Source organism: Schistocerca piceifrons, chromosome 4, assembly GCF_021461385.2.
Source record: "Schistocerca piceifrons isolate TAMUIC-IGC-003096 chromosome 4, iqSchPice1.1, whole genome shotgun sequence".
NCBI classification, from domain to species: Eukaryota; Metazoa; Arthropoda; class Insecta; order Orthoptera; family Acrididae; genus Schistocerca; species Schistocerca piceifrons.
Genome location: NC_060141.1, coordinates 523329690 through 523349744, shown reverse-complemented (window position 1 = coordinate 523349744; position 20055 = coordinate 523329690).

Below are 20055 nucleotides of genomic sequence, written 5' to 3'. Positions count from 1 at the left end.
AATTTTACATCTAATGAAGCAGGTTTTAGTTTATTGTCATACGAACAGTAATTAAATATAAAAATGTAATTTTAAATAAATATATTATTCTACATTCTTTAATTAAAGTTACCATTTGTTAATGAATACAGATTTTAAACAGAAGTTGTTACTAGCGAGATTGAAACCTTAACTCGATGATTGTATATCTGTTACGCTAAACACTCAGATACGTCAATACGCTTGATGATTTATTAAATTAGAATTGCGTCCTACCAAATATACCACACATACACGGACTGTTCCGACATACGGGAGTAGCCAGCACCCCTACATCCTAGGCAGCCTGCGGTACGATGTTTTGCTGTACAGCTAGCTCCTGTTAACAGGCACGAGGCCTCAGCGAGCACAAGGACACAGCACACAGCTATAAATACAAAGCCGAGCCCGCCATTCTGCAGATCGTCACAGGGCGTACAACTGTACCTGCTTACCTCTTTGGGAGCTCTGCAGCCCACCCGAAATATTCCAAATGGATCAGTCGTTACTGGTGAGTGACCATTCTTCAGCTCTTTTAAATTATAAAGTACTTAACAGATGTTACATTCACTTAGTGTTGCAGATGTGTTGCACACTATGTTTCAATGAAACCAAACCTTGCTAGGTTATCGTCACTTTAGCTGTGCAGTCGTGATAATTAAGTAACAGCTCTCCATGCCAAATAATACATCATTCCTTTATCAGTTGGCTTTAATGAATGTCTTACAAAACTACATTTAATTTTAAATGATCAGTCTAATTATAACTTGAGTAGCTCTGATCCTAAAAGTGTTGATGTTGTAAACATTTTAAACAGTATTTCTCCACTTCTAATGGAGAGGGATGTTTTATACAGCTAGCATTTCTACCTACATAATGATATGTAGGTCCTCAGATTTATATACACTTTTTCAGGGAGGGAGATATGAAAAAACGCAAAAATAAATGGTGGAGAAACGAGTGAAATATACTTGGGAAGATGACATCTGACAATAATTATGCATCAAATTCGACCAGAGAGAAAATAAAAACTGATTCACTTTAGTTAAATAATTTAATTCACGTACTGCTGTAATATTGTTCTTTACTCGTTGTCTTATTGTACAATTTCGCTCTTAGATGATTATCAAGTATCTGTAGGGAAAAAAATAAGTCATTAGTGGCACGTGATCTTATACAAGTCCCTACAGCTGTCGTAGTTGCCAAACAGGTGTCGGTCAAAGTTTTAAAATTACATATAATTCAACTACCATAACACTCAGAATACATGTTATGGGTGCAAAATGATATTAAACAATGTCCTTCCATTACGTGTATGTTGAGTGCTATGGTATGTGAAATGTATCTAATTTTATTAACTGTCATGTACTCCTTTACTAACTACTGATAACCATTTTATGACAACAACAACACCTGCACTCGTAAGGACGATAATGGTGGACACTATTTAGCTAAACACAGCTAAAGAGACTTGTGACACATAATACACACTCGATGAACTTTTTGTACTGATACTTGATAATGATACAAGACCGAAATTATGTATTAGCACAATGAATAAACAAAAATGACAGATACAGATGAAATTAAATTAAATAAACAATTAACCACAGATGCAAAACCAGTCTCTATAAAGTTCATTGAAAAAATTTACATATGTGGAGTGTAGACTGCAGACAAGAAATTGGCAAGGAACCGTGCTTTTGTTATTTTACAATAAGTTCCAATTCCTTTGTGTTAACACATGCTTAACAGTTTCAAAATAAAGAGAGGACATCTAAATTAGGCACTAGTGAAGTTATCAACTACATTTCACTGCCATTGGAGAGCGATCTGGAAGCAGAACAGAAATGCAAGGAACATTTAAGCTTAAGAAAAGGATTCTGTCGATAGTCCTAGTAGAGAGCTATACATTGGAATTTCGAAAAAATAGCAACAACTGTTGTGCCACGATGATAGACAATGAAAAATAAAATTGTATGAATCAGGCTTCTATTTACTTTCCAAAAGCCTAAGATATAAATTCGAATGGAGCGTATGTGAGTAGTGAGGAACTGTGACAAAACCATTTATAACGAAAGAACAGTTGAAAGCAAATGAAAAGAAAAACGAAAAGAATATGAATAAGAGCAAAACGTTGAAAATTTAAAAATTAGACGTCGCAGTGAACACTAATATTATGTAGTGCTGGGGAGTGTAAATGAAAATTACTAATAAGAGGAGCTCACATAAAAAGCAATAGTACAACGCAGAAGAAAGAGTTAGATAATAGAAAAGATGTACTGCAAACCTGTGCAGGAACGTTGTTGTGAAGGAAAAATAATTAGCATCACAGGAAATAGTACACGCCATAGATTATGTAATGTGTGAGACAAGTAGACAGAGAAGGTATTGCCACGTCAGGATAAAAAGCTCGACAGCAATAAAATTACACAACAGTTGCTTTCTCAAATGAACAAATAAAAACGAAAGAAATGGAAACCATGACATTTATATGGGTAGGCTTCTCGATAAGAAGCGCCAAATGAGACTGCATTTCATGAAAATCTCATTCGATGCCACCATGTACACTTTTAGAAAAATTTTTCCTCCGTCCACTTCTAGTGGCCATGTGGATTTTGCCTGCACAAGTTCACGGAGTCTCCATCAGAATATGTTTACTTCCTTACCTTGCAGTTGCGTTGAATTGCTTACTCATATGGATCACTATTTGGGGCGACTTGCGACTGACAGGGCAAAAAGTCGATATTAGGAACTAAAATACATGTGAAGTGAGTGTATAAGCACACTGATAAGTGCGAAACTACGTCAGGAGAAATAAGGAAAGGACAGGTGTTTTATTTCAGTGTCTCCGTGACATCACCAACAACTTTAATCTTTGCACAGTGCACCTTTATCCCATACGGACACAGACCCTGATTCGTTTACTTTACGGTGATTCCTCGTCCTAACAACCGATGGCATTGTAGACATATAATAAGAAGTTCCATGATCTCTGTTGTACACTTCGCATATCTGAAATGTACGATAAGCAATAACTTCTCGGCTGTTGAAAGTCTCCAGCCCTGACACATTCTCCACTTTACCATCACGTACTATGGCCACAGTAACCCTACCATTACCATGTGCACTAGCATCAGCATTAGTAAGTGTAAAATTCAGTATGCATCCACTTTTCACACCCACATACATAGAGAGATACATATAGGTTTGAAGCCAACATACTTTTATTACGCATTACAACGCATTGTACTGCAATAGGTATACTTTCTTCGCAGGTGTTAACTTTGGCTGTTCTGACAACCTCTACAGCTACGTATGCACTGCCACTGGAACCTGCTTCTGAGGAGGTCGCAACTGCGGAGGTCACCACGGAAAGTACGTTACATGTCGAAGGGGTGATGATGACGACTCTGACGCCACCTGCTCAGCTGGAGTTAATTCTGGTTGCGGAGAAGTTTGACCTGGACACCGCTGCCAGCTGTATGATATTTCGACCATATTTCAGAAACAGCCGCCGAAGTCGTGGACGAAGAGCGTTCTTCTTCTAGGCGATAAGAACGTTCTACTGTTTGTCTGTTTACATTTACATGGAATTGGCTTCACTCTTGTAATATGTGAAGTTCTTTTCCTGTATCCAGTTGATAACTGGAACTCAAGACATCTGCATCAAATCGTATCCTCTCATCACATTGTATATGCATCATAATTTTATATTTATTTATTCTTTGTTTCATATAATCAGACATTCATTTCCACAATCACATTCCATTTTCGTACTTTTGAAATAAAGCAATCTTTTTAAATATATTGTTTTTCTTTGTGAAGTTGTATAACACTAATACAGTACTGTATGTTAAACAGTTAAGGTTAAATTTCCTTGTTTGTAGACCCTCTTTGTTTATTGGAGTGAAAGAAAAATACAGTCGTGTTAATTGAGAAGACTGTTTAAATATCATCCCAAATACAGATGTGTCCATGGTGTCTCTAAATCTACTTTTAATACAAGGTAAAGTGGTTCCTTCAACAATACAACCGCTTTATTTGTAAAGTGTCTAAGAGAACTTTAGAGTTTCTTGACTTGCTTTACAGAGACTGGAATACTTTGATCAGACTGGTGGGTTTGAAATATATTTAATTTCTTCCAGTAATGATACATTCTATGCAAAAATATCAAAACTTTTTGCTTATTCGAATATCTTTTTATACATTTACCACACCAAAGTCGATGTTTCGCTCAAAGTTTGGGAGATATTTGTGAAGTGCTGTTAAGAAGCTTAACTCATCTGCAGGAGTGGTATGCAGATTGCTTTCGGTACGAATATAGATATATATGTCGTCCTGGGAATCGAGAGTCTCGACGATTTTTCCCTTTCATCGATAGCGATGTTGTTGGGATATCGATCACTTGACCGTAACGAAATCTCTACAGTAGTTCATGAGACTACCCTGAACATACCGTAAGAAGCTAGCGGGGGGGACATCAGTTTACATATCTAGAGAGAGAAAATTAAAAAAAAAATATGTCTACTTATTTACAAAAACATAATACAACTTACATTTTATGTTTGTATGCAATAATATTTTTCTATAATGTTGTTGGCAGATCATAAACGCAGTGATATAATTACAATTTAACACGTTCAGAGTTTATTTCCTTTACTTGCACTGCGACGTATTGCTTCTTGCCAAATGTTATGATTGTAGGCCAATGGGAAGTACCATATACATTCTGAAACCTAATTTTGCTGGTATCAGAATGTGTGTCATACATTCCCGTTTTTTCTGACTACATTGTCAACGGATGACACACTTTTTTTTATCAGTCCTCTGGTTTCATGCAGTCTGGCACAAATTCCTCTGCTGTGCCAACATCATTTCAGAGTAGCTCTAGCAAACTTAGTCCTCAATTACTTGATAGATGTATTTCAGTCTCTGTTTGTCTCTACAGATTTTACCCTCTACATCTTCCTCTAGAACCATATAAGTTATTCCATCGTGTCTTAACAGATGTCTTACTACCCTGATCCTTCTTCTTGTCTATTTTCCATACATTCCTTTCCTGGAATGGTTATTTTACTACCAAGTTAGTTGAATTCCTTAACTGTATCTATTTAGTGATCACCAATCCTGATGTTAAGTTTCTCGCTGTTCTCATTTCTGCTACTTGTCGTCACTTTGGTCTTTCTTCGATTCAGTCCATATTCTGTACTTATTTGTCTGTTCATTCCATTCAACACAACATGGAACTCTTCACTTTCACAAAGGATACTATTGTCCTTCCACATTGAATTTTAATTCCACTCATAGAACATTTTTTTTAATTTCCATCATTGCTTTTCCAATGTATAGATTGAGCAGTAGGGATGGAAGATAAAATCCCTGTCATCCACCTCGGTATGTGACATAAATGTCAACCTGTTACGTCTAGGTGTAGCATCCTTGACCAGTAATCAGAACATCCTGTATCCAGGGGTTGAACCTTACCATTGCACAAATTTTGAATAAAAATTAAAAGCAATAGCGGCTGAAGTCTTCCGGTATAAGAAGTTGGCCTTATTCTGTCAGTGTCAAAGAGGTGTAGGAGCGGAAAGAAGTTCAAGGCTCCCTCTTGGGAGACTGTCCTAAAAAGGGAAGAATCAGCAAGACAGACGGCCTGACGATGCAGAAGGCAACGGAAACCACTGCATTGGAGATACAATCTGTAACCACAGGATGTTGTGATATCTCCATTGGAAAAAGATTCCAGCGAAGTACACCTTCAGATCTTCGTCAAGAGCCTACCAAGAGGGAGCTGACCACGACAAAAAGACTAAGGGGTAACGTTCTACATCTCGAGGCATGGAATGACAGGAGTTAGAATCTGATAAGGATGATAGACAATTTGGAAAAGGGAAATTTGAAGGCTCAATCAAGATACAGGGGGCTGGTGGGGGGGAAGGGAGGAGGGTGGATGAGTGAAGTGAAACATCAAGGAGAGAATGATTTCTGGTTATACAAGTATAGAGTAACATCAGAAGCAGCATAAAATGGCGAAATGGGCGTAGAACTCGTTATGAATAGGAATATAAGGCAGAGTGAATTACTGTGAACAGTTCATTGATAGGGTTTTTATCATCAGAATCGACAGCAAACGACACCGACAACAATTTCCCAGATATACACAAGGACGTCCCGAGCGGATGACGAAGAAGTGAAGAAAGTATATGAGGTTGTTGAACGAGCAACTCAGTATGTAAAGAGGGACTTTCATTTCAAAGAAAGAGTAATGAACTTGGAATTCTGGTACTAAGGAATAAAACACTCGATATTCCATGTAAAAGAATTCAAAAAGTTATACTTCAGTGAACACAGTTGTTGAGCTAGTCTTTGTATCTATAAATAAAAGGAAATGTCCTGAATGATTGACACGTCATAGCCTAACCCAAAAACGATAAGGACTGAAACTTGAAGTTTGGAGAGCGTGTTAATCTTATATTCCTTATATTCTAGGCAACCTTTAAAAAGCGATTGTTTGAAATTCCACCCCTAAGCGGGTGAAATAGGGAATGGAACGTCTAATGGAAGCATTTCATTGTGAAAGCATTTTTGAAGTTAAAAGTATGGAAATTTGTATGTGGCGTCTCGGTTGGATATAAAAGAAATAGGTGTTGCAGTGTTTTCGGAAATTCATCCACTAAGGGGGTGAAAGATAAGATGAAAATTTTTTGTAAAAACATTTAATTACTTTCAGATATACAGGGTGTTCTCCTTACACTAGAGACTTCATTTAAGACAGGAATTTTTTTACACTCTACCCGTAACAGGGTGAGATAGGCGATGAAAAGTATTTTGAAAATCTGTTGGTATTAAGGCCAATTTGAGGCTAGAGCTACCAATATGGGTATTTAGTTTCTCGGTCAGAGATAAACAAACACGTGCTTCAACCTTTAAGGGTGTGGGTGAAATTGTTTTTTAAATAAATCTTTATAAAAGAGCTACTAAAACGTTTTTAAAGCAACATCTATGAAAATTGGTATTTGACTTTTTGGTTCGAAATAAAAAAGTTTGCTTTTCTATGGTGTTGGAAATTCAAACCCTGGTAGGTAGATAGGGGGTGAAAGTTGTCTGAAAATGTTTTATTATCAAAGCAGAATCGCTTTTTGATCAGAATTACATTAGGAAAACACCACGCTTCTAAGGTTTTAATTAGTGTGAAAAGTTTAGGAAGTGTTGCAATATGTAAACTATATCAAATGAAGCTGTTTAACAGTTACCACGAGAAATCGACTTAGTCAGAGTTGATTAGAAAGAGATACGGATCTGTAATATATTAATTTTTCAATATTCCTAATTTGTATTTATAAATTATTTTTGTTGTAATTACTACGCAAAGTAGTTTCTGTTACTGACTAAATAAATACCATACCACGCTGAAATACGACTCCTTGAAAAGGAATATATGTTTTAAATGAGAGAGTGCAGTACCGGGTGTAATACTTGAGCTAATAAATATAGAACGACTCACCCGATTTGTCTCTTTGTTTTTCTATCTCGCACATATGGAATTTAATTAAACTCGCTGAAACACTTGAATTATACAAAAATTGGAAGCTATATAAAGGGTCACCAACTCTTTGATAATGTTTTGATTTACGCACGAGCAATGGGCGTGAAAACAGAGAAATTCGATCAAAGAAAAGCAAAAAACAGAAAAAATCTGTGCAGAGAATACAGTCTGCACGAACGAAACAGCGGGCGCTCTGCAAGTTTTTTATAAAGTGTCAGTCACTTTTATACTGATAACTTGCAGCATACCAGTACGAAGAAAAAATAAATTTGTGAAAAAAGTAAACGTGAAAGCCATCCGAATACCGACATTTAGGACGGATTATTATAACACTGAATTGTATGTAAGTATGAAATTTAATAAAGACCATTGTAACAGACATTACGAAGACAGTGTCTGAAAAAGAGAAGGATGAAATAGATGAAAAGGTGAGGGTTGGAGAAAATACTTTATCAGCGAGGAAAGATAACCCTGACTTTTATTAGAAAGGACAAGATAATCATTTCCAGCTCGATTTAATTAAAATTTAGAAATGTTTCTGTCAATTTCTGCTTGTTGTTGTTGTTGTTGTGGTCTTCAGTCCTGAGACTGGTTTGATGCAGCTCTCCATGCTACTCTATCCTGTGCAAGCCTCTTCATCTCCCAGTACCTACTGCAACCTACATCTTTCTGAATCTGCTTAGTGTATTCATCTCTTGGTCTCCCTCTACGATTTTTACCCTCCACGCTGCCCTCCACTGCTAAATTTGTGATCCCTTGATGCCTCAAAACATGTCCTGCCAACCGATCCCTTCTTCTAGTCAAGTTGTGCCACAAACTTCTCTTCTCTCCAATCCTATTCAATACCTCCTCATTAGTTACGTGATCTACCCACCTTATCTTCAGCATTCCTCTGTAGCACCACATTTCGAAAGCTTCTATTATCTTCTTGTCCAAACTATTTATCGTCCATGTTTCACTTCCGTACATGGCTACACTCCATACAAATACTTTCAGAAACGACTTCCTGACACTTAAAGCTTTCCTTGCCATTTCCAGTCTACATTTTATATCCTCTCTACTTCGACCATCATCAGTTATTTTGCTCCACAAACAGCAAAACTCCTTTAATACTTTAAGTGTCTCATTTCCTAATCTAATTCCCTCAGCATCACCCGATTTAATTTGACTACATTCCATTATCCTTGTTTTGCTTTTGTTGATGTTCATCTTATATCCTCCTTTCAAGACACTGTTCATTCCGTTCAACTGCTATTCCAAGTCCTTTGCTGTCTCTGACAGAATTACAATGTCATCGGCGAACCTCAAAGTTTTTACTTCTTCTCCATGAATTTTAATACCTACTCCGAATTTTTCTTTTGTTTCCTTTACTGCTTGCTCAATATGCAGATTGAATAACATCGGGGACAGGCTACAACCCTGTCTCACTCCTTTCCCAACCACTGCTTCCCTTTCATGCCCCTCGACTCTTATAACTGCCATCTGGTTTCTGTACAAATTGTAAATAGCCTTTCGCTCCCTGTATTTTACCCCTGCCACGTTCAGAATTTGAAAGAGAGTATTCCAGTTAACATTGTCAAAAGCATTCTCTAAGTCTACAAATGCTAGAAACGTAGGTTTGCCTTTTCTTAATCTTTCTTCTAAGATAAGTCGTAGGTTAGTATTGCCTCACGTGTTCCAACATTTCTACGGAATCCAAACTGATCTTCCCCGAGGTCCGCTTCTACCAGTTTTTCCATTCGTCTGTAAAGAATCCGCCTTAGTATTTTGCAGCTGTGACTTATTAAATTGATAGTTTCACATCTGTGAACACCTGCTTTCTTTGGGATTGGAATTATTATATTCTTCTTGAAGTCTGAGGGTATTTCGCCTGTCTCATACATCTTGCTCACCAGATGGTAGAGTTTTGTCATGACTGCCTCTCCCAAGGCCATCAGTAGTTGTAATGGAATGTTGTCTATTCCCGGGTCCTTGTTTCGACTGAGGTATTTCAGTGCTCTGTCAAACTCTTCACGCAGTATCTTATCTCCCATTTCGTTTTCATCTACATCCTCTCCCATTTCCATAATATTGTCCTCAAGCACATCGCCCTTGTATGAACCCTCTATATACTCATTCCACCTTTCTGCCTTCCCTTCTTTGCTTAGAACTGGGTTGCCATCTGAGCTCTTGATATTCATACAAGTGGTTCTCTTCTCTCCAAAGGTCTCTTTAATTTTTCTATAGGCAGTATCTATCTTAACCCTAGTGAGACAAGCCTCTACATCCTTACATTTGTCCTCTAGCCATCCCTGCTTAGCCATTTTGCACTTCCTGTCGATCTCATTTTTGAGACGTTTGTATTCCTTTTTGCCTGCTTCATTTACTGCATTTTTATATTTTCTCCTTTCATCAATTAAATTCAATATTTCTTCTGTTACCCAAGAATTTCTACTAGCCCTCGTCTTTTTACCTACTTGATCGTCTGCTGCCTTCACTACTTCATCCCTCAGAGCTACCCATTCTTCTTCTACTGTATTTCTTTCCCCCATTCCTGTCAAAAATTGTTCCCTTATGCTCTCCCTCAAACTCTCTACAACCTCTGGTTCTTTCAGTTTATCCAGGTCCCATCTCCTTAAATTCCCACCTTTTGCAGTTTCTTCAGTGTCAATCTGCAGTTCATAAACAATAGATTGTGGTCAGAATCCACATCTGCCCCTGGAAATGTCTTACAATTTAAAATTTCTGCTTATGTGAAGTTATGTCAGGGTTGACCGACTACATAAAAACCCGAAAAGGAAAACACTGTTGTAATTGGGCTGCTTACAGTTCGTTGCATATAGGCTATGACATAGCTAGGCTATGACATAATTCACACTCGTGGACAAGAAGTGGAAGTACATCCAGCCTCCAACATTTGCTGCTTACACACGCGCTGTTTATAATTTCAGACCACATTCTAAAGTGTCCACTTGCATTCAGCACAAAGCTTAACCGACGTGTGTAACTAAGCGGGAGCAGCGTTACAAAGAAAACCTGATATAGTCCGATTATCGGTTAAAGAGACTAAGAAAACACTAACGAATAGCAGAAGAAACGACAATAACAAATCAATAGTCACAGATGAATGATCTGTACTCCAAGAACGAAGATACAGAATACTGTAATCGATCGCCACAGAAATCAAAACATTTAAAAGTGAATGGTAAGCAAAATAATTGCCAGTTAAACTAGTGTTAAAGGACTTAGATCGAAATCTGTAGCAAAGATTGCTGGAGGAATAGATATAATGAGAACACACACACTTATTGCAACATGGCTGTAGGCAAATGGTAAATAATGTCAGACCTTCAACACACATCTGATGTACCAAGAAGTCTCAGATCAGTACACACTCCGCTGTAAAGTGCAGACGCATTCTGGAAACTTAAGTGGGGGCCATAAACAAGACATGAATTGACAGAACGAGTACCATCTCAATACAATGGGAACAGTTTTTTTACTTTATTAGTCGACCACAATACCACTGAACCTGGGAGTGAGGGCGCTTCTGTCGACTTATCTTGAGTTTTTGTTGTGATATTTCACGAGAATATGCTGAAACACTTGATAGTATATCCTCAGCTGTCAATAAATCATTCACAGTGCGATGGGTTTTCCTTTGTCACTACTGTACATGTTTACCGCGACGTCAACGCGAGTTTCTGATAAAGACCACGGGAGGCCAAGTGCAATAATATCGTGGTCGGATAATACGAGGTCATATTATGTTGTGGTATTATGATGTTAGATTTTCATCTATGTCTCTATGGTGTTAAAAGTTCCCAAAAATCGCTGAACTTAGTAGGAGTGCATGAGCAGTTCACAATAGACCTGTTCTTGAGCTTCACGAGGAGGCAAAGCGCCGGAGCTTCTCTGCTGCTTATGTGCTACTTTGAGTAGCGGCAGAAACCAAACACTATTTGTGAAAACCCAATTAAGTCACCTTTTCATGGCGGCCAACACAAACTACGCAGCATGAGTTCGCGTCTGCCTTGTATGCCTCGTATGCGATAACTTCCGGCTGAACGCATTCAGTTGTCTGTAGTAAACTGCTAATGCGCTGCCGCCACTGAGAAGATCGATTTTGATGAAATATGCCACAGCACATGCAGGAATATTAACAATCACGCACTGATATTCCACCACTAAATAGTTCGTTGTTAATGAGAGCAATCTTGTTAAATCCAGCCTAGTCGTCAAATATAGAATGTCTAGGAAAACTGCTAAACAACATTCAAACAAATCACATTAATGAGTTTTACTACAAAAGGAAAAGACATAATACTTAATATTTTGTTACACAAATGTGTTGCAACCAAAGGGCGACATGGTGACATACTAAATAAGCAATCTCATTCAGTATGGACAATCGTAAGTTACATAGATTGTATAAGCGAAGTAACTGGTGTCTATGCTGCAATAGAAATCGATAATCTTGAAGCTACTCTTCAACTGGGCCGCGACCAGTCGATCGCGGCGGTTATGTCCTCTTCATATAGGGGCCGCTAGTGTCACGTTGGCGTCCTGGAGAGTGGAGTCGGTCAACGAGCGATTTTCTGACGTCTTCTTACAGCCGCCTCTTCTCTATCGTTACCCACTGATGTGACGGCGCTTGACTTCACGCCGCAACAAATCTTATTTCTGTTGTCCTGCAGCAGTAGAGAGATTTTGCACGTAGAATCATTTCATTTAGATATGTTACTCCAGTGCAATTTGTGACACAGCAATGGTGACATGTTACAGCCGCACGTCCACTACGTAACACTGACTGCCCACAGCTGGTCGGATGCCTATCTGTTCTTTACAGTGCTTAGTTCAAGGTTCCATCGCAGTTACTGCGCTAAGATAACTTGTCACGTCGGTTTTCAGTTAGTGTGATACATGTCATTTTTGGACTTGTCTGACATTGCAAGTGGACCACCAGACTAGTATGCTATAAATCATATTTGAATTACAGCATTCTCCTACAACTCGTACACACGAAGGTAATTTCTGCCGTCTGTCCTTTCGTCATATTCACGTTGTATATCATTTATACATTTCGACCAGTGAATTACACCTGCTCTTTCTCCATGCGCGAATGATCATTCTCAATCGACAGTAACTCCCACCACCCTCGTCGTTCGTCCACCCCTCCCTCCACAATCACACTCTTCCTCCCCTCTCAGCCCCCTCCACATCCACATTCACGTGTCGAATATTCGCTTTCACTGGCGTCCTACGAACCATCTTTTTTACGTCTTTTCAAGCCACAACTCTTTCTTTACGGCAGTACGAAGTATTTCAGCTTTGGTCCGGTGAGCATTACAGCTTTGCGTGGTGAGATTTCAATACTGTGCATATAAGACAAGGCGAAGATGTGTATCCTCTGTCAGCAACACGATGTAAATACATTCCTTGATCCTCAAGACGCCTTTAAATACAGCAGAAAGTGTTACGTTCGACAAAGCTAGTTCATCGCTGAAAATGATTTGCAGCCAGTCAGTACACTAGTAGCCGTATCCACCCCACTGCAACAACAATTTTTGACTTCGGAGTTCTAGGTGCTTCAGTCTGGAACCGCGCGACCGCTACGGTCGCAGGTTCGAGTCCTGCCTCGGGCATTGATATGTGTGATGTCCTTAGGTTAGTTAGGTTTAAGTATTTCTAAGTTCTAGGGGACTGATGACCTCTGATGTTAAGTCCCATAGTGCTCAGTGCCATTTGAACCCATTTTTGAACTTAGAAGTTCATGGTAATTGCAATAGTGGATAAAGTTTGTAGAAAATGGCGTTCAGAATAACTGGCGGATACTAATAAATTCGTGCATCAGTCACATTACAGACTCTATTGAGCGACGTCTGATGACAAAGCAGTGATTACCTTTATTGTTGAGTCAATGAGAGCAACATACAGATGACCGGTAACTACGTTTGAAGCTCGTCCACCAGTCGTATAAATTGGCAATGTAACCTAAATCTGGAGGAACAACATTGGACATTGGTTAGATAGAGCAGCAATCAGTCGTAAAATTAAGTGCCTTTAATATGACATTTATAGTCACAACGCAGATCTGCGTTGTGACTATAAATATCGTATTAAAGCAGCTTAATTCTACGACTGATTGCTGCTCTATCTAACCCAATATAACCACAGTCGTTGCGTGCACCCACCCCATGGAGGGCAACCTGATGAACATTGGATTTGCTTGTAATGGTTGGAAGTGGTTGGCCACTACGATGGGTGATGTAAATGGGTTTGGTAGCATAAGGAGCTGGTACTTCACCATCCTCGTAGCGGTAACAGTGGGTCAGCGAATGGTTGTCCGATTTCAGAATGAGTGTCGTAAAGAAAACATCTTTTTATAAGCGAACGTACTACAATTCATGATCTAGGTGTAGCGTCCTTTTTTCTTCTAGCAATCAATAAGTCTTCAGTCCCGGGTTCGAAAACCGCAACCGTCTAAATCAGCATTAGCAACCGAAGAATTACGACATAAGAAGTCACCCTCAGTCTGCCAACGGCTTTGTCAAAGATGGGGTAGGAGCGGACAAAGGTCAGGGCACTCTTGTCCTTGGGGTGGGAACCTGCCCCTAAAGGTGGAAGAATCAGCAATGATCAACGGCATGAGGATGCAGAAGGCAAAGAATACCACTGTATCAAAGACAAATAACGTGTATCCACGGGACCTGTGGCCTGTAACTGAAAAAGTCTCATTATGATCTCTCCATTGGCAAAAGATTCCGGAATAGTCCCCCATTCGGATCTCCGGGAGGGGACTGCCAAAGGGGAGGTTACCATGAGAAAAAGATTGAATAATCAACGAAAGGATAACGTTCTACGAGTCGGAGCGTGGGATGTCAGAAGCTTGAACGTGGTAGGGAAACTAGAAAATCTGAAAAGGGAAATGCAAAGGCTCGATCTAGATATAGAAGGGCTCAGTGAAGTGACGTCGAAAGAAGACAAGGACTATTGGTCAAATCAGTATAGGGTAATATCAACAGCAGCACAAAAGGGTATAACGGGAGTAGGATTCGTTATGAATAGGAAGGTAGGACAGAGACTGTGTTACTGTGAACAGTTTAGCGACAGGGTTGTTATTATCACAATCAACAGCAAGCCGACAACAACAACGATGGTTCAGGTATACACGCCGACGTCGCATGCTGAATATGAAGAGATAGAGAAAATATATATGAGGATACTGAAAGGATAATACAGTACATAAATGGAGACGAAAGTCTAATAGGCATGTGGAACTGGAGTGCAGTCGTAGGAGAAGAAGTAGGTGAAATGCTTGCAGGAGAATATCGGCTTGGGACAAGGAATGAGAGAGGAGAAAGACTAATAGAGTTCTGTAATAAATTTCAGCCAGTAATAGCGAATACTCTGTTCAAGAATCACAAGGGGAAGGAGGTATACTTCGAAAATACCAGGAGTTATGGGAAGATTTTAGTTGGATTACTTGATGGAAAAACAGAGGTTCCGAAATCAGGTACTGGATTGAAAGGCGTACCGAGGAGCTGGTGTAGACCCATATCACAATGTAGTAATGATGAAAAGTAGGCTGACGTTTAAGGTAACTTGCCAGTGAACGGCTGGAAAAACAGTAAGAATTTTCATACATTTTATGAGGGTCTAACTAGATAAATCGAACTCTTAACAGAAAGAAATCTTAGAACATTAAAAGTGTTTTAAGGATTAAGATTTTGGTATAAGTATAATCAGAATAGCTTTGATATAAACTTTATTAACTAAATATTTATGTCGGTCAGTAATTTAAAATTTTTCCTGCCAGTCTATGTTTGAAGTCTGTAGACTTATTAACTACTTTTCTTAGGTGCTTAAAACTTTGTGCACACACTTATGAGATTGTAATCTAAAATGTAAACTAGAATGAAATGATTTCAATTAATAGTTTTTAGACTATAAAGACATAAATTAGAAAATCAAAATTAAAGTAATTTTTTTTTAGAATTAATAAGGGTATATATTTCCTCCTGGTGATAGCAAGCTGATGTCTGTAGTCTACTTTTCTCCAAATGGTAGCCTGAAATATCACAAAAAATTTCAGACGTGTATCTTAAATGGGTTTTTTGCATAAAATAAACATGTCAGAAAATTTGATTGTTGTGAAATTCAGTTTAAAGGTACAGTTCATCTATTACTCACCTGTATTGTTCTTAAAACCCTCCAGAAGCAAAATGTTCTTGGTTTATATGTTTCTCATCTTCTCTTCTCTTCGCTATTCTGGCCTCTTTAGCTGCCTCAAAAACCCATTTTCGCCTTCAGCCACTCTCAAGGAATCAGTTGCCATCAGTGCTGGAGTTAGTCCCAACAACTCTAAAAAATCACACCTGCTAACTGCCCTAACATTAAAACAAATAAATACATCTAAAATACCTAATCTCATGATATTGAAACCAAAAAATACAGTTTTAGGCAGGCATTCCCATATCACAGGGTTGAATCAGTAATTAACATTTTGTGTCTTTCCACGTAACCACCGTGACAATAGTTTAGTGTCACTTAGGTCCCCGTATACGTGCTTAATTGCTTCCAATACCTCAAATGCCAGGGAGTGATGGTGTGCATAAGCCTCAACATTTGCTATTGCTTTTTTGTATCCACACCATGTGGATTCAACAGAAATCACCACTGTCACAGAGAGCATGCTGTGGATGGTCTTCTGTAGAAGCTTTATGGAAGAAGGTAGCCCATACTGCTTTCTTCATGGCCTCAAAATTGTTTCCATTCCTTCTTATGGCTAAACCATAACAGAGCTGCAGTTTGCCCACCGCTTTGTAAAACGACCCCAGCCACCATTTGATTTGCCATCACTGGGCTTTTCCCCTCAATATTTTTTTTTATTAGCTGACGTAAACGTGTGCTCATCCTCTTTTGGACATGACCATAACACTCTAAGTTTTCAATTTTTACAGTTACTTCCATAAAGCATATTATCCAACACATTTGCAAATCCCTTGGAACTCCCGTCTGCAAGGTACTTCACATACCATACAACATAATTCTCTTCTGACTTTTGAAATATTCTGATAACTCCCTCCGATGCCATGCTACCACTGTACCCAGAATAATTCTATACACAAACATGATCCTGGTTATTTCCTTTGCAACCATGGCAGTACTTCGTCATACACTCTATGTTAATCACCTTTCCATCTTATAGGGATGTTTCGGTGACAACACCATTCAATGATAGGTGATCACGCTTCTGCCATGTCCCATCAAAGGCTGTAGCTATAGCAGTGTTACCTTCATTGCGTAACACAGTTTCTTCTACTGCTTTCTTCATTGACACAGCACTCACTTGGCCAAGACCTTCAAGAAGTAACTGTGTGTACATCTCAAATCTTGTAGGTGGGGGCAAATTCATGATAGCACAAAATGACAGCTGCCTTGTTACCCTTCCCAATACACCTCATACCAAACGCAAGTCTGATATTTATGTTATAATCTCTTACTTTGCACAATTCAGAAGAATACCCAGTTTTAGTTACCCCACAGAAATCACAAAACACTTTTAACTTAATAACCACACCTTTACAGCCTTCAGAATCTTCGACGATTTTAATACCACCTTTCGCACAAAGCGCACATACAGCTACATCCTTTAGAAGCGAACTTAAAGCACTCAACTCAACAATTATGGAAACACATTCCGTTACAGTGCTTTGATCATATTTTATAGAAATATCACTCTGGGTACTCAAATATTTTAGCTTCTGTCTTGAGGCACTTGGCGGAGTCGACGTAAGATCCAGCTGGTTTGTGGATGTAATTACACAGTCTACTTTCCAACGAAGTACACCGATTACCATAAAACTCACGGTTTCACGTTCCAAAACACATCACCAACAACTCAACTATGTACAGACGTTTGAACACAAACAACTCTCGAAAACCATAGACATGCAAAGTAAAACAAAGGAGCAACGGAAAGCGTGTGTGCTAACAGGGCTGCCAACTCAAAAAACGATTACGCAGTGTGTCTTTTCGAAATGGCAAAATAATAATGACGCCATTTGACTTCGACCGTAGCGGAAACACAGTCGTTGCCGCATGCCGACATATACTTAAATTTGTTTTTAAGGATGTTCCCGATGTCTGCATCAATTCATTTAACTACCATTTTGTTCACAAAATTCTAAATATTGATTTAAGACGGAAAAAAATCACAATTTTTGAAGCAGATTCACTAGCAAGTGGCCTTAGAGGATTAGTCAGGACGAATCAATAAACAAAGAAGTGGGATACGGAAGTATTAAGGAATGACGAGATACGCTTGAAGTTTTATAAGGTAATAGATACAGGAATAAGAAAAAGCTCAGCAGTCAGTACAACTGAAGAGGAATGGACATCTCTGAACAGGGCCATCACAGAAGCTGGTAAGAAAAACATAAGTACAAAGAAGGTAACCGCGAAGAAACCATGGGTAACAGAATAAATCCCTCAGTTGATAGTTGAAAGAAGAAAGTAAAAAATTTACAATGAAATTCAGAAATAAAGGAATACATAAAGCCGAAGAATGAAATAAACTGGAAGCGCAGGGAAGCTAGGACGAAATGGCTGCATGAAAAATGTGTTGAAATGTAAAAAGAAATGATTGTCGGAAGGTCTGACTCAGCATATAGGAAAGTGAAACAGCCTTAGGTGAAATTAAAAGCAGGGGTGGTACCATTAAGAGTGCAACAGAAATTCCTCTGCTAAATGCAGAGGAGAGAGCGGACAGTTGGAAAGAGGGCACTGAAGACGTCTATGATGGGGAAGATTTGTCTGATGTGATAGAGGGAGAAACAGGAGTCGATTAAGAGGAGATAGGGGATTCAGTATTAGAATTTTTAAGAGAGCTTTGGAGGACTTAAGAACAAATAAGGCAGAAGGGATAGATAATATTCCATCAGAAAATCTAAAATCGTGAGGGGACCTGGCTACAGAACAATTATTCACGTTGGTGTGTAGAATGTATGAATCTGGCGACATACGATCTTACCTTCAGAAAAATATCATATACACAATTCTGAAGACTGCAAGAGCTGGCAAGTGCGAGAAATATCGCACAGTCAGCTTAACAACTCACCCACCAAAGTTACTTACAAAAATAATAGAAGAATGGAAAGGAAAACTGAGAATGTGTTAGATGGCGATCAGTTCGGATTTAGGAAAGGCTCGCCAGGTTAGCCGAGAGCGCTAATGTGCTGCTTCGTGTCTTCGGGTAGACGCACCAGCCCCAGATCGAATCTACCTGGCGGATTAGCGACATGGGCTGGTATGATGAGGTTTTTAGGTGGTTTACCACATCCCACTATGTGAATACAGGGCTGGTCCCCACATTCCACCTCAATTACACGACTCGTGGACATTCGTACGTTTTTATGGTTTACACTAGATGCAGACAGCCAGGGTACACTGATTCCGTCCCGGGGGGTTTTGGGTCGCGGCAAGAAGGGCTTCTCGCCACCCTTTTAAAATTAACCATGACAAATCCGATTTTAACTATGCCGACTCTGCGAAATATGCTGGACAAAGGCACAAGCAAAGAAGAAGAAAAATGAGTGTACGGCATTGTGGGCCGGAAGTCCCTCATTCGGGGAAGTTCGGCCGCCGAGGGCAAGTACTTATTGCATTCGACGCTTGAGTGGAGAAAAACTCCTGCCCCAGCCGTGAATCGAACCTGGGCCCCTTGGCGTGGCATTCCGCCGCGCTGACCACTCAGCTAACGGGGGCGGACAACCAAGAAGAAGAAGAAGAAGTTCGGATGTAGGGAAGGCACCAGAGAAGCAATTCTGACCTTGCACTTGATAATGGAAGCGAGACTAAAGGAAAATCAAGTCACCTTCATAGACAGACAAAGGTTCTGAAATCAGATAGTGTGTTGTAAGGCGTACCGAGGAGCTGATGTAGATCCAGATCACAATGTAGCTGTGATGAAAACTATAGGACCTATCGGCCTGGAAAAAGCGTTCGACGACATAAAACAGTGCAAGATTTTAGAAATTCCGAGATAAACAGGGGTAAGCTATGGGGCGTGACGGGTAATATACAATATGTACAACAGCCAAGAGGGAATGATAAGAGTGGACGACTACGAATGACGTGTCCGGATTAATAAGGGTGTAAGACAGGGGTGCAGTCTTTTGCCCCTAATTTTCAATCTCCACATCGAAGAAGCAATGTTGGCAGTAAAAGAAAGGTACAGGAGTGGAATTAAAATTCAAGGTGAAGGAACATCAATGATACGATTCACTGATGACAATGCTATCCTGAGTGAAAGTGGATAACAATCACATGATGTGCTGAATGGAATGAACAGTCTAATGAGAAGAGAATATACGTTGAGAGTAAATCGAAGGAAGACGAAATTAACGAGAAGTAGCAGAGTGAGAACAGCGAGAAACTTAACATCAGAATTGATGGTCACGAAGCAACTGAGATTAAGGAATTCTGCTACCTAGGCAGCAAAATTA